This window comes from Vulpes vulpes, chromosome X (genome assembly GCF_048418805.1).
Source record: "Vulpes vulpes isolate BD-2025 chromosome X, VulVul3, whole genome shotgun sequence".
Lineage (NCBI taxonomy): Eukaryota > Metazoa > Chordata > Mammalia > Carnivora > Canidae > Vulpes > Vulpes vulpes.
Window position 1 is genome coordinate 66988245 of NC_132796.1, and position 12619 is coordinate 67000863.

At 38.3% G+C, this 12619-nt stretch overlaps 1 protein-coding gene across 6 annotated transcripts in view; it reads left to right on the top strand.

Annotated features, from left to right (window-relative positions):
• The window catches only part of DIAPH2 (diaphanous related formin 2), a 1085411-nt gene that overhangs the window by 193599 nt on the left and 879193 nt on the right, over positions 1 to 12619 (top strand). The window lies entirely within an intron of this gene.

Below are 12619 nucleotides of genomic sequence, written 5' to 3' on the forward strand. Positions count from 1 at the left end.
ATCCATTTTGAGTTTATCTTTGTGTATGGTGAAAGAGTGGTCTAGTTTCATTCTTCTGCATGTGGATGTCCAATTTTCCCAGCACCATTTATTGAAGAGACTCTTTTTTCCAGTGGATAGTCTTTCCTCCTTGGTCAAATATTAGTTGATCATAAAGTTGAGGGTCTACTTCTGGATTCTCTATTCTGTTCCATTGATCTATGCGTCTGTTTTTGTGCCAGTACCACACTGTCTTGATGACCACAGCTTTGTAGTACAACCTGAAATCTGGCATTGTGATGCCCCCAGCTATGGTTTTCTTTTTTAAAATTCCCCTGGCTATTCGGGGTCTTTTCTGATTCCCCACAAATCTTAAAATAATTTGTTCTAACTCTCTGAAGAAAGTCCATGGTATTTTGATAGGGATTGCATTAAATGTGTAAATTGCCCTGGGTAACATTGACATTTTCACAATATTAATTCTGCCAATCCATGAGCGTGGAATGTGTTTCCATCTCTTTGTGTCTTCTCAGTTTCTTTCAGAAGTATTCTATAGTTTTTAGGGTATAGATCCTTTACCTCTTTGGTTAGGTTTATTCCTAGGTATCTTCTGCTTTTGGGTGCAATTGTCAATGGGATTGACTCCTTAATTTCTCTTTCTTCTGTCTCATTGTTAGAGTATAGAAATGCCATTGATTTCTGGGCATTGATTTTGTATCCTGCCACGCTACCGCTACCAAATTGCTGTATGAGTTCTAGGAATTTGGGGTGGAGGCTTTTGGGTTTTCTATGTAGACTATTGTGTCATTGGCGAAGAGGGAGAGTTTGACTTCTTCTTTGCCAATTTGAATGCTTTAATGTCCTTTCGTTGTCCGATTGCTGAGGCGAGGACTTCCAGTAGTATGTTGAATAGCAGTGGTGAGAGTGGACATCCCTGTCTTGTTCCTGATCTTAGGGGAAAGGCTCCCAGTGCTTCCCCATTGAGAATGATGTTTGCTGTGGGCTTTTCGTAGATGGCTTTTAAGATGTCGAGGAACCTTCCCTCTATCCCAACACTCTGAAGCGTTTTGATCAGGATTAGATGCTGTATTTTGTTAAATGCTTTCTCTGCATCTAATGAGAGGATCCTATGGTTCTTGGTTTTTCTCTTGCTGATATGATGAATCACATTGATGGTTTTACGAGTGTTGAACCAGCCTTGTGTCCCGGGGATAAATCCTACTTCGTCATGGTGAATAATTTTCTTAATGTGTTGTTGGATCCTATTGGCTAGTATCTTGTTGAGAATTTTTGCATCCATGTTCATCAGGGATATTGGTCTGTAATTCTCCTTTTTGGTGGGGTCTTTGTCTGGTTTTGGAATTAAGGTGATGCTGGCCTCATAGAACGAATTTGGAAGTACTCCATCTCTTTCTATCTTTCCAAACAGCTTTAGTAGAATAGGTATGATTTCTTCTTTAAACGTTTGATAGAATTCTTCTGGGAAGCCATCTGGCCCTGGACTCTTGTGTCTTGGGAGGTTTTTGATGACTGCTTCAATTTCCTCCCTGGTTATTGGCCTGTTCAGGTTTTCTATTTCTTCCTGCTCCAGTTTTGGTAGTTTGTGGCTTTCCAGGAATGCGTCCATTTCTTCTAGATTGCCTAATTTATTGGCGTACAGCTGTTCATAATATGTTTTTAAAATCGATTGTATTTCCTTGGTGTTGCTAGTGATCTCTCCTTTCTCATTCATGATTTTATTAATTTGAGTCTTCTCTCTCTTCTTTTTAATAAGATTGGCTAATGGTTTATCTATCTTATTAATTCTTTCAAAGAACCAACTCCTGGTTCTGTTGATCTGTTCCATAGTTCTTTTGGTCTCGATATCATTTAGTTCTGCTCGAATTTTAATTAACTCTCTTCTTTTGCTGGGCGTGGGGTCCATTTGCTGTTTTTTCTCTAGCTCCTTTATGTGTAAGGTGAGCTTTTGTATTTGAGTTCTTTCCAGTTTTTGAATGGATGCTTGTATTGCGATGTATTTCCCCCTCAGGACTGCTTTTGCTGCATCCCAAAGATTTTGAATGGTTCTATCTTCATTCTCCTTAGTTTCCATGAATCTTTTTAATTCTTCCTTAATTTCCTGGTTGATCTTTTCATCTTTTAGCAGGATTGTCCTTAACCTCCACGTGTTTGAGGTCCTTCCAAACTTCTTGTTGTGATTAAGTTCTAATTTCAAGGCATTATGGTCTGAGAATATACAGGGGACTATCCCGATCTTTTGGTATCGGTTCAGACCCGATTTGTGACCCAGTATGTGGTCTATTCTGGAGAAAGTACCATGTGCACTTGAGAAGAACGTGTATTCAGTTGAGTTTGGATGTAAAGTTCTGTAGATATCTGTGAAATCCATCTGGTCCAGTATATCATTTAAAGCTCTTGTTTCTTTGGATATGTTGTGCTTAGAAGACCTATCTAGTATAGAGAGAGCTAGATTGAAGTCACTAAGTATAAGTGCATTATTATCTAAGTATTTCTTCAGTTTGGTTATTAATTGGTTTAAATATTTGGCAGCTCCCACATTCGGGGCACATATATTGAGGATTGTTAAGTCCTCTTGTTGGATAGATCCTTTTAGTATGAGATAATGTCCCTCCTCGTCTCTCTCTATAGTCTTTGGGGTAAATTTTAGTTTATCTGATATAAGGATGGCTACCCCTGCTTTATTTTGAGGACCACTGGAATGGTAAATGGTTCTCCAACCTTTTATTTTCAGGTTGTAGGTGTCCTTCTGTCTAAAAGGGTCTCTTGTAGACAGCAAATAGATGGGTCCTGCTTTTTTATCCAGTCTGAAACCCTGCACCTTTTGATGGGGTCATTAAGGCCGTTCACGTTCAGAGTTACTATTGACAGATATGAGTTTAGTGTCATCATGATATGTATTCAGTCCTTGTTTTTGTGGATTGTTCCACTGAACTTCTTCTTAAAGGGGAATTTGAAGAGTCCCCCTTAAAATTTCTTGCAGAGCTGGTTTGGAGGTCACATATTCTTTCAGTTCCTGCCTGTCGTGGAAGCTCTTTATCTCTCCTTCCATTTTGAATGAGAGCCTTGCTGGATAAAGTATTCTTGGTTGCATGTTCTTCTCATTTAGGACCCTGAATATATCCTGCCAGCCCTTTCTGGCCTGCCAGGTCTCTGTGGAGAGGTCTGCTGTTACCCTAATACTCCTCCCCATAAAAGTCAGGGACTTTTTTTCTCTTGCTGCTTTAAGGATCTTCTTGTCTTTGGAATTTGCAAGCTTCACTATTAAGTGTCGAGGTGTTGAACGGTTTTTGTTGATTTTGGGGGGGGGGGGATTTCTCTATTTCCTGGATCTGAATGGCTGTTTCCCTTCCCAGATTCGGAAAGTTTTCAGCTAGGATTTGTTCAAATACATATTCTGGCCCTCTGTCCCTTTCGGTGCCCTCGGGAACCCCAGTTAATTGTAGGTTTTTCTTCCTCAGGCTGTCGTTTATTTCCCTTAATCTGTCTTCATGGTCTCTTAATTGTCTGTCTCTTCTTTCCTCAGTTTCCCTCTTTGCCATCCACTTGTCTTCTATGTCACTCACTCATTCTTCCACTTCGTTAAGCCTCATGCAAACTTCTAGTTTGGATTGCATCTCATTCAATTGATTTTTAATTTCTGCCTTTTTGGATCTAAATTCTGCAGTCATGAAGTCTCTTGAGTCCTTTATGGTTTTTTCTAGAGCCACCAGTAGCTGTATAATAGTGCTTCTGAATTGGCTTTCTGACATTGAATTGTAATCCAGATTTTGTAACTCTGTGGGCGAGAGGACTGTTTCTGATTCTTTTTTTTCAGGTGAGGTTTTCCATCTAGTCATTTTGCTCAGTGCAGAGTGGCCAAAAACAAGTTGTTTTGGGAAAAGGAGAAAAAGAGAGAGAGAAGGAAAGAAAAGAGAAAAAATAGAGAAAGAAGAAAAAAAGGGAATAAAGAGAAGAAAAAGAGAAAGAAAAAGAAAGAAAGGTGAAAAAAAAAAAGGGGGGGTTGGGGAAGCAATCAGAAATCAAAAAGAAAGAAAAAGCACAACATAAAACAAAGAAAACAAAAACCACGGGGGAGTATCTTCTGATTCTGTATACTTTAAGTCCCTTGACTTCCTCTGGAACCGGTTCGTCTAGCTGGTCTTCTGAGGGAGGGGCCTGTTGTGCTGATGTTCAGGTGTTAGGACTTGGGGGAGCTGCTCTTCCCCCTGCCTGGTGCAGGGCTCAGTGGGGGTTGTTTACCCCATGAGGCCCTGGGAGGACCAACCACAATGGCAGCGGCCAGCTCTGGAAACCCGGATTCAGCTCTCACAGTAACTGCAGAGCTCTCCCTCTGCAGGGCCTGGATGCTCTGGGGGTGGGGCAGCTGATCTGCTCAGTTCCAGGCAGGAGCGTCCTTGCTGTCCTGGGCCCTCCCGGCCTCTGCCTGTCCCTGGGGGAGGCCGGATCCTGGGCTGTGTCCCGGCGCCCTGTGCTCTGGGGCCTGCGCTGTTGCATTCGCGCTCCCGCCCCGCAGCCCCCTCCGCCGAGCTGCCGCCCGAGTTCCTCGGAGCTGCTCCTGGAGCCGCGTAGCCCCCTCTGCTCTGAGCTTCTTCTTCTGCCCGAGCCACCGCGTCTGAGCTGCTCCCGGAGCCACGCAGGCCGCTCTGCTTGAAGCCTCCGCCCGAGCCCCTGTGAGCTGCTCCGGGGCCCGCCGTGCGCGCTGCAGCCCTTAGGGACCTCCGCGCACTCTCCCTGGGGCGCAGGTGTCTGTTAGTTTCCCTGGGAGCCCGAGGGCTTCCCCGCCCTCCTCGGTCCTGCTCTAACTCCCTGCCTGCCCCTTTCCACGGAAGATTGGTGAAGCTCCTGCTTCTCTGGGTCGGTGCTTTCCTGTCCTGGGGACACTCGCCCCAGCCTTAGCCCCGCTCCTCGGGGCCCCTCCCCCTTGGAGGCCTTTTGTTTCTTTCTTTTTTCCCGTCTTCCTACCTTTATAGAAGCCGAACTCTTCTCAGTGTAGCGTTCCAGCTGTTCTCTCTTTAAATCTCTGGCCGAATTCGTAGATTTTCAGGATGATTTGAAGGTTATCTAGGTAATTTGGTGGGGACAGGTGATTTGGGGACCCTACTCTTCTGCCATCTTGCCCCTCCTCCCCTCTCTTCCCAATTCCTATTGCCTTTTTCCTCCCCAAGGATAACTACTACTTTGACTTGGGACACCATACTTCTGTACTGCCTGTTTTTGAACTTTTTTGAATTGAATCATGGAGTATCTACTTTTCTGTATCTGGCCTCTTTTATTCACTCCCATGTTTGTGAAAGTCATTCACAATTTTGAATGTAAGTGCAGTTTGTCATTTTATTCTATAGCCTGGGTCAGCAAACATCTACTGTAAATGGGCAGAGTAAATATTTTATGCTTTGCCCATTTTATACAAGCTGTCACAGCCCCTCCATTTGACTATTGATGCAAAACCAGTTATAGACAGTAAGTAAATAAGTGAATATGGTTGTGTTCCAATAAAACTTTATTTGTGAAAACAGGCTGACAGCTAGATTTGGCACATTGGCCATACTTTGCCACTCCCTGCTCTGTAGTGTTCCATTATATGAATATATCAAAATTAACTTACCTATTCAAATACTGACAAATATTTATGTTTTTGTTGTGAATACTGTTGTTTGTATATTTTTGTATATATATGTATGCATTTCTGTTTGGTATATAGAATTGCCGCATCATAGGTTACATACATAGGCTCACCTTCAATACTAATGCTAGGTGTTTTTCCAAAGTGATGATTAATTTATACCCCTAACAGTTGTTATGCTCATCAATTGTTGATAGATAGTCTTGTTAATAGATATTTTCTTTACTAACTTAAGTTAAAAATGTGATATTTTAGTTTTAAGAATATAAACATTAGAGACTTAATATATCAATTTATATTTAATCACAAGCTCCCAATAGAAAATTTGATATGTTCGCCTCTAAATTAGCCATTGATATTTTTCTTAATTCTAATATGCTAAAGGAGTTCCACAGCATACATTATGTAATTTTTGTATTGAACTGACTTTCATTCTCAACCAATGTTTATATTGCCATACTTTGGCCAACTCTAAGCCAAGGAGAGGGTGGGTGATGACCTAATAAGACCAAAGAAATGACCAGGAGACACAGATTGAGGGATAGGTTTATTGGGGGAACTTCCTTATCGGGAATCCAGGAGTGATGGATGGCAAGGCATCTGCTGCTAGAATCTACATTCAGGACACTTTTATAGTGTACCAAACAGCCTAGTAACTATCTGTAGCCTTTTCCCTCCTTGTGTAGTCAGTGTTCCAAGGAGATCAGGGCCTGCCATCCAGACATTACAAAAGAGACACTCTGGGTTGGCCATATCCAGAGCCCTTGAACCTGAACATTGAACAACAGGTTTTTTACAAATCCTGATAAAGGAAATTTAGAGGGAAAATAGGATCTGTACATTCTCAAGATAGCAATTAACAGGGGCATTCAGGGTGTGTTTGCCCAAACCAGTCATCCAGCATGTACCATATAATGTCTAATAATAGTATAGCCATGCCAAACAAAGGAGACTACTTCAATCCTAGATAACATAATTTCTGCACATGTACTCTAATTAATAGCCTTTCCAAGGGTATCTGTGACCCTTTTCTTAGAGTCCAATTGTGTAGTCCTTTTCTAAAATGTCTTCTTCTTCAAACTCTTTTTGGCATTTGATACCACCTCCTACCCATTCTTTCTTGAAACTCTTGTGCTTTTTATCTATCAGTACCCTGCTTCTATTTCCTAGTTTTCCAATTTCCTGACCCAATAATTTTGCCTAATCTGAGTTGTCATTTGAGGCGCTGTTTTTCTGCTAAAATTTGCTTCCCATATTGAATTCATATTATCAACCTTATGTGAGTACTCTTAAATTTATATCTTTGATCCAGACTTATCATCTGCCTTCTGGTCTTATTTTCCAGATACCTAGAAATTACCACTATTTCATCTCATCTTTTCAAATTTCATTATCTAAAATGAAACTCACAATACTTATATTTTATTCTCTCTTCTCTCCATCCCACAAATGTCTCAAATTCTCTCATATCTCACTTAGCAAACACATGTAGTAGAGAAAAGTATTTTATTAAGCTTTAATAAATAGCAAATAATAGAGTCCCTTCTCTTCTTGGTTAAATGAAAGGTAAGGGAAGGAATGAAAGTTTTATAAAACTCTTGTTAGGAAAGAAATTTGTAGCTGTGATAGAAATGATATGAGATGTGAATTTAAATATTTGTTCACCAAATATAAATCATTTTTCCAGTTATAATTGGTGAGAGTTAAGCAAGTTAATTTTGGAAAATAGTACAAAAGTAGTACTTGATCATTCTAACTGAACAAAGACCATAGTTCACTTCTCTCTGGCATCCTAGAGATAAAGCTATAAAATATGCTAAAATTTGAAAATAACTTATTCAGCATAAATAAGTGATAACTATCATCTTGAAAACAAAATTGCTTCTGGGTAGTAAGAAAAAGTATGTCTTTGCAGTGAAACACTAATATCTTCTGAATCTAAATGGAGTTAATTTAAAACTTTTGAGAAAAGCATATAATTTATCAGTATCATTTTCAAATGTGGAAGCCCTTAATCTCCTAGAGAATGAGAAGAATCACTGAAATTCTTTAATGTCCCTGACATATTGCCAAGTTGTAGGTAACACTGAAGTAGATTTCTTGATGATAATCATGGCAACATAGTAGAGTTTAATATAGTTAAAATAACATATATTTGGGTGTCTACTACACCCAAATTTGAGGCATTGTTGTAACATCTTATGAGTATATTCTAGTAAGGACACAGAGAAAAATATACATATGTATCCATATCCATACACACACATACACAGGCACATGCACACATATACACATATCACTAGCTAGCTAGCTAGAATTCGAAGTGTAAATGCTATGGTGAAGAGAACTGAAGTAGAGTAGGGATGAGGGTTGTAATTTAAAATAGGATGGTGAGAGTAAACCTTGTAGTGATATTTGAGCATAGGCAGGAATACGGTGGGGCACCTGGGTGTCTCAGTGGTTGAGCATCTGCCTTTGGCTCAGGTTGTGATCCTGGGGTCCGGGTATCAAGTCCTGCATCAGGCTCCCCACACAGAGCCTGCCTCTCTCTCTGCCTATGTATGTCTCTGCCTCTCTTTGTGTGTCTCTCATGAATAAATAAATACAATCTTTAAAAAAGGGAGGAGTAAGGTAAGGGAGTGAGCCAAATAAACATCTCATATCATGTTTATTTAGTGGGTTTTTATTTCCCATTCCTGAAAGGATTTGGTGCCTAAATTACTTAGTAGATAAAAACTAGAGAAAAACATGATACATTGACATTTTCTGCCTTGGGTAACATCAAACAACCCTGGTATTATTATACCACATCTACACTGGTTGCTGACTTTCCCTATTATTTGCTATCACTATAATTCAGAAACTTGGAAAAACTGGAAAATGAAATTTGATTAGAGAGCTCTTTGTTATATTACCACTAAGTATCATTGGAATAAATACAGGTGTAATTTTATAGGATATTTGGTGATTATTCTATACAGAAACCTAATAGTTATATCATGAATTTAAATTTCAGTATTAAGAATTCTTAAATTTATTTGGGGGATTTTCCTTTTATTTTTATGTAATTTTACAGATAAATCCTCAGTTTTCCAATATGGCAGTGTATCACTGATACTCAAGTAAGAATATATGGGGCTTATAATTTAGAGAATTAAAAGTTATAAATTATATTTTATAGGTTCTAACTATATAAGTATTAACCAATATGTTTTTGCTTAGTTTCCTAACTTCTGGTTTCATTTAAACTGGGCTTGCCACTTTAACATTAAATGCATTCATATTTTTGGTTAGTTAGCTGATTTTATGTCTATCATATATATATCCAAATTATATATCTTATATATATCTAAGTTAAATATCTTATATATATCTAAATTATATGTCATATATGTATGACATCAATTTTTGTAACAGGAAAGGAGAAGTATAGACATAATGGAATCACTCGTGAAGGATACCAGGTCAGTAATAATCCAGTTAGATCAGTGGACAATGTTAAGTAAGAAGGAAATACAGGTTAATGTCATTGGTCTAGATACATCAGTTTCAGTGTTAAAGAGGAATCATTAATAGTGTACTACATTGAGAAACAGTCGGGGACCCAGAAGCATTGTCTGGGATAGGAAAAAGTCCTAAATAGAGATGCCAGGTAGAGGACAAAGGATGCTACAAATTCATTAAACTTGATGTGGGGCTAAAGGTTTTATAAACCCTGGGCTTTCCTGCCCCAGAGCATATTAGCACGGTAGGGACACTTGGAGGAATCTAGCCCATGAAGCTCAGATTAGGTAAGAGGGTGCTCCTACATCTACTGTCCATCACAAAATGAGATTTGGTGTTGTAGAAAAACAATAATTAAAAATCTCCTGGGGACTGAAATGTATCTGCTGTTTTTGAGGTCTATTTTTTATGTAATGAAAGATCACTAATTATATCTCAAAAAACAATTGATATAAAAAAATGTGCATTTTTGGCCCACTCATAATTGAGAAGATTTAGTTTCATGAACTATGCTGTTCAATTGATCTATTGGTCTGTGTTTATGCCAATACCATACTGTTTGAATTACTGTGTAGTATAGTTTCAAATCAGGGAGATACCTCCAGCTTTGTTCTTTCTTGGGATCACTTTAGCTATTCTGAGTCTTTTGTGGTTCCATACAAGAATTAGGATTGTTTGTTCCATTTGTATGAAAAATGTGATTGGAATTTTGATAGGGATTGCATTAAATTTGTAGATTTCTTTGGGTAGTGTAGACATTTTAACATTATTAATAATTCCAATCCATGAGCATGGACTATCTTTCCATTTATTTGTATTTTCTTCAATTTATTCATCAATGTCTTAAAGTTTTTAGTAGATAGGTCTTTCACCTCCTTGGTTAAATTTATTCCTGGATATTTTATTTGTTTTGATGCTAATGTAAATGAGATTGTCTTAATTTCTCTTCCTGATAGTTCCTTATTAGTGTATAGAAATGTAACAAATTTCTATATATTGATATTATATTTTGCCACTTCGCTCAATTGTTTATATATAATTATGTCATCTGCGAACAGTGATGGTTTTACATATTCTTTTGTATTTTAATGCTTTTTATTTTCTCGTAGTGAGGATTGCTGAATAAAATTGGTTTGAGGGGATATTCCTGTCTTGTTCCTGATCTTAGAGGAAACACTTGGAGCTTTTCCCATTGACTATGATGTTTGCTATGTGCTTTTTCATATATGGTCTTTATTATGTTGAAGTATCTTCTGTCCATATACCACTTTTTTGAGAGTTTTTAAATTATAAATGGATACTGAATTTTGTCAAGTGCTTTTTCTGCATCTATCAAGATGATCATAAGATTTTTATCCTTCATTTTGTTAATATGATATATCCTGTTGATTGATTTGTAGACATTGAACCATCCTTTCATGCCTGAAATAAATCCCACTTGATCATGGTATATGATCTGCTTAATGTATTGCTGAATTTGGTTTGCTAATATTTTGTTAAGGTGTTTTGCATCTATATTCATGAGGGATATTGGACTATAATCTTCTTTTATTTTCCTTTATTTTTTGTGTCCTTGTCTGGTTTCAGTACCAGGGTAATACTGGCTTCATGAGTTTAGAAGTGTTTCCTCATTTTCTATATTTTGGAAGAGTTTGGGAAGGATAGGTATATGATTGGAAAAATGGACCAGTACAGCTGTTTGGTTTGGATTTTCATTTATTGGGAAGTTTTTGATTACTGATTCAATATTCTTGCTAGTAATTATTCTATTCACGTTTTCTATTTCTTCATGACTCAGTTTTTGGATGATTGTATGTTTTGTAGGAATTTATCCATTTCTACTGTTTTTTGCAGTTTGTTGGCATGTAAGAATTCATAATATTTTAAATCTTTACTATTTCTGTGGTATCATTTGTACCATCTCTTTCATTTTTGATTTCATTTATTTATCCCTTCTTTCTATTTTTCTTGGTGAGTCTAGCTATGGTTTGTGAATTTTATCATGTTATTTTTAATATATATATATATATATATATTTTTTTTTTTAATTGGAGTTTAATTTGCCAACATATAGTATAACACCCAGTGCTCATCCCGTTAAGTGCCCCCCTCAGTGCCTGTCACCCAGTCACCCATCTCCCCCCCCACACCTCCCCTTCCACTACCCCTTGTTTGTTTCCTAGAGTTAGGAGACTCTCATGTTTTGTCATCCTCTCTAATTTTTCCCACTCATTTTCTCTCCTTTCCCTTTATTCCCTTCCACTAATTTTTGTATTCCTCAAATGAATGAGACCATGTAATGTTTGTCCTTCTCTAATTGACTTATTTCACTCATATTAATACCCTCAACTTCCATCCATGTCGAAGCAAAAGGTGGGTATTTGTTGTTCCTAATGGCTGAGTAATATTCCACTGTGTATACATACCACATCTTATTTATCCATTCATATTTTGATGGACACCGAAGCTCCTTCCACAGTTTGGCTATTGTGGACATTGCTGCTATAAACATCGGGATGCAGGTGTCCTGGCGATTCACTGCATCTGTATCTTCGGGGTAAATCCCCAGGAGTGCAATTGCTGGGTAATGGGCAGATCTATTTTTAACTCTTTGAGGAACCTCCACACAGTTTTCCAGAGTGGCTGCACCAGTTCACATTCCCACCAACAGTGCAGGAGGCTTCCTCTTTTTCCACATCCTCTCCAACATTTGTTATTTCCTGTCTTGTTAATTTTCCTCATTCTCACTGGTGTGAGGTGGTTTCTCATTGTGGTTTTGATTTGTATATCCCTGATGGCAAGTGATGTGGAGCATTTTCTCGTGCTTGTTGGTCATGTGTATGTCTTTTTTGGTGAAATTTCTGTTCATGTCTTTTACCCATTTCATGATTGGATTGTTTGTTTCTTTGCTGTTGAGTTTCATAAGTTCTTTATAGATCTCGGATACTAGCCCTTTATCTGATACGTCATTTGCAAATATCTTCTCCCATTCTGTAGGTTGCCTTTTAGTTTTGTGGACTGTTTCTTTTGCTGTGCAGAAGGCTGTTATTTTGGTGAGGTCCCAATAATTCATCTTTCCTTTTGTTTTTCTTGGCATCATGAATGTATATTGCAAGAAGTTGCTGTGGCCAAGTTCAAAAAGGGTGTTGCCTGTGTTGTCCTCTCTGATTTTGATGGATTCTTGTCTCACATTTAGATCTTTCATCCATTTTGGGTTTATTGTCGTGTATGGTGTAAGACAATGGTCTAGTTTCATTCTTCTGCATGTGGATGTCCAATTTTCCCAACACCATTTATTGAAGAGACTGTCCTTTTTTTCAGTGGATAATCTTTCCTGCTTTGTGGCATATTAGTTGACCATAGAGTTGAGGGCCCATTCCTGGATTCTCTATTCTGCTCCATTGATCTCTGTGTCTGTTTTTGTGCCAGTACCACATTGCCTTGATGATCACAGTTTTGTAGTACTGTTTGAAATCCAGCATTGTGATGCCC